This window comes from Miniopterus schreibersii, assembly GCF_964146895.1.
Source record: "Miniopterus schreibersii genome assembly, chromosome: 18".
Lineage (NCBI taxonomy): Eukaryota > Metazoa > Chordata > Mammalia > Chiroptera > Miniopteridae > Miniopterus > Miniopterus schreibersii.
In genome coordinates, this window is record NC_138121.1 from 5,968,552 (window position 1) to 5,971,561 (window position 3,010).

Sequence of the window (3,010 nt, forward strand, 5' to 3'; positions counted from 1 at the left end):
GCCCCGTCCCCGACGGCGCCAGCGCGATCGCGCGAGATTTCACCCTTTTCCCCGACCCGCCGGCCACCGTACCCGGCGAGAACGCCTCAGCCACGCCTCTAAGGGAGCTGCTTCCGGCTACGAAGGAACCAATCCGGCCACCGTACTTCCCCCTCCCAGTAGCCTGTTCTCACCTGGTGGACACACCGCCTGCTCCGAACTTCCAGAACTTTCTCGGCCAACATGTGCGCTTCCCACAGGCTCCATTCCTTTTCCCCCCCTCCAATAAACCCGCCTCTTCCAGTGATGTGAGCCTTCTAGGCCGTCCTGCCCGCTTCACTGCGCCGATTCTTCGAGTTCTTTCCTTCCCGGCCACCGTAAGGCTTCAAAAGGTTAGGCTCAGCCACGCCCACCTGCAGTAAAGGAACCTTCCTGGACACCGTACCCAGAGCTAGAGAGTGGGGCTTTTGCCGGGTACTCTCGCCCTCTCACCTCTTTTCCTAACTCAGGCTTTTCCCTCGACAAGTTCCCTTCAGGCTATATTCTTCCTGTGCATTCACCGCTGTATTTCAGGGTTCTCACGGCCACCACACCCCCAAATTGGATCCTGTCGGCCCCTCCCCTAGCCTTCGGGCCACCACTTTAGCGCGCATGCGCATTCTCTTGGTAGTCTTGCGAGGAAACCTTGGGCCTCTGGACTGGGCTTCAAGGGTTGTATGCGTTCCAAATTTTATTAGCTGTGTATCTTTCTACAGCTCCAAGCCTGGACACTTGTTCAGAGACTCCTGGTTTGGGGAGGGTATTACGAAGGCCCACCCAGAGAGGGCAGAAGATTCTCAGCGGCTGTTAAACCTTCACCAATGAATTGGGTGGAGGTCTGACCTGGGTTTACACTGCTGATTGGCTAAGTGATCCTGGACAAGTGACTTATCTCTTTAAGCCTGTTTCTTCCTTTCTTATAAACTAGTGTTAACGTAAGAAAACATTCAAACCTGTGAAGAGTTTTGTGTGAATTAATTTGATGTCGGGGAGCCAAAATCTCAACGGATTGAAATAATGCGCTGGAGAATGGCAGTCTTGCTTTACAGATTACAATCAAAGGAGAAGACACATGTGGGTTACAAGAAATTCATTGGTGATAGATTAGGGAGGTGGGAGAAAGCAAAGCAGGGAAACCTCTGGGATTGAATGGCCACGTACTTCTTTCACATAGGTGGGTACAGGATAGTTAACAAGATAACCAAGATAACATTAACAATGAGGATGGGGGGGGGGTCTCTGCCCTGGTGCAGGGAAGTTATTTTGCAAAGGCACCTATTAATCAGGTATGTTATTTAGATGAAAGACAGCCTACAGGCTTAAGGTGAAAATTAACTTTCGTTTGGGAAAAATACTGCCTTAGGACATGGCTGCCAACCGTAAACTGCTTCTGTTTAAAAAGTTTTAATTTCAGACCACCCTTCGTGGTTATTTTAGGTCTCTGAGTTTACAAGGCCACGGCACAGGCCTGCCCTGAGCTTTTTGGGTTTAGTATGTGGCCCCTTTTTGTCCACACTAGGTATTATACTAGTGTCTGCTATTCCTCTTCCCCTTTTGTCCCATCAGGCTTTTGAGACTACCCAGTGAGCTCACCAATGTAAAGCACCTGGACCCTGCCTCATGCTTAATAAGCAATCAATCAAAATTTTGCGCTGTTACTGCGAACCTTAGGCATCACCTGGGAGAATATAGTTATTTATTATTTTACAATCTACTTCCTCCACTTCCCTCTAGCTCTCAGCTCAATAATAATATCATCTCCAGGAAACCCTCCCTGGCCCCCTAGGCTGGGCAGGGCACTGCCTCCCAGTCCTTCAAGATCCCTGGACTCCCTCACCCCCTCTCTGCTCACTGTGGGCCATCAAGGTCAGGGATGGGTGTGGTGTGTCTTTCCCCTGGCAAGCAAGCCCAGTGCTGTGTCCTCCAGCACTGCCCCAAGGGGCAATTGCCGAGTGAAAGGATGAAACAGTGCAGAACGTGAATGACTTACCTCTGAGCATCACAAGGGCAAGAAGGAACCTTAGAAAACTTCTTTCCCAATCCCCTTCTCGTACAGATAATAATGGTAGTAATAATGATAATGTAAAATTGTAGGCCCAGTCTTTAAGTCCAGGCATGAATAAACATACGGATGAAATCCCCCAGACTGTGGGCAGGCTGAGATTTTTTGGGCCTATTTTTTAAAAATATTTTTATTGATTTTTACAGAGAATAGGAGGGACAAGGAGAGAGAGAGAAACATCAATGTGATAGTGAAATGATTGGCTGACTCCTGGAGGCCCCGTATAGGAGACTGAGCCCTCAATCCAGACGTGCCCTGACTGGGAATAGAACTGGCAACCTTTTAGTGCACCTGATGATGCTCAACCAACTGACCCACACCGACCAGGGTGGGCCTCTCTTTTAAAAGTACAAAATTACCCGTACAAATTTAAACAGAGGGCCACAGAAAGCCAAGGCAAGCGAGGGCTTTGAAGCTTAGTCTTCAGCTTCACTGTAACCCCATCTCTGCTCTCAGCTGTAGATACAAAATTCCCAAATCGGTCTCCCTTTCTCATATACAGCTGAGTCCTGATCTGTTGAAGCACTAGAGGTTCTCAGCTAGACTGTGACCTTAGATAGGACCCCTGCAAAGCCCTCCCCGGCTGTCTGGTGTGTGACCAAATAAATTCTTCCATTCGGTCTAACTGGTAAATGAATCACAGGCCAGACCACTCTGCTGCGCACTAGGGGGCGCCCAACACCAACCAGAGGCTGGGATTTCAAGTTCTAAGGAAGAAGGGGCCTGGGGACCTGAACTTCTGGTTCCTCAGAGGAGGTTGCGGTCCGGACTCCAGAGTCTGAGGGAGAAATCTGGGGTCCCAGCCTTCTGAGTTCTCAGAGAGGAGTAGTCTGGGGGCCTGGACTCTGGGGTCCCAAGGTTGAGTAGAACTAAGGTAGGAGCCTGAGAAAGGAAGGAGGAATCTGGGAAGGGCACCAGGATTGGTTGGAA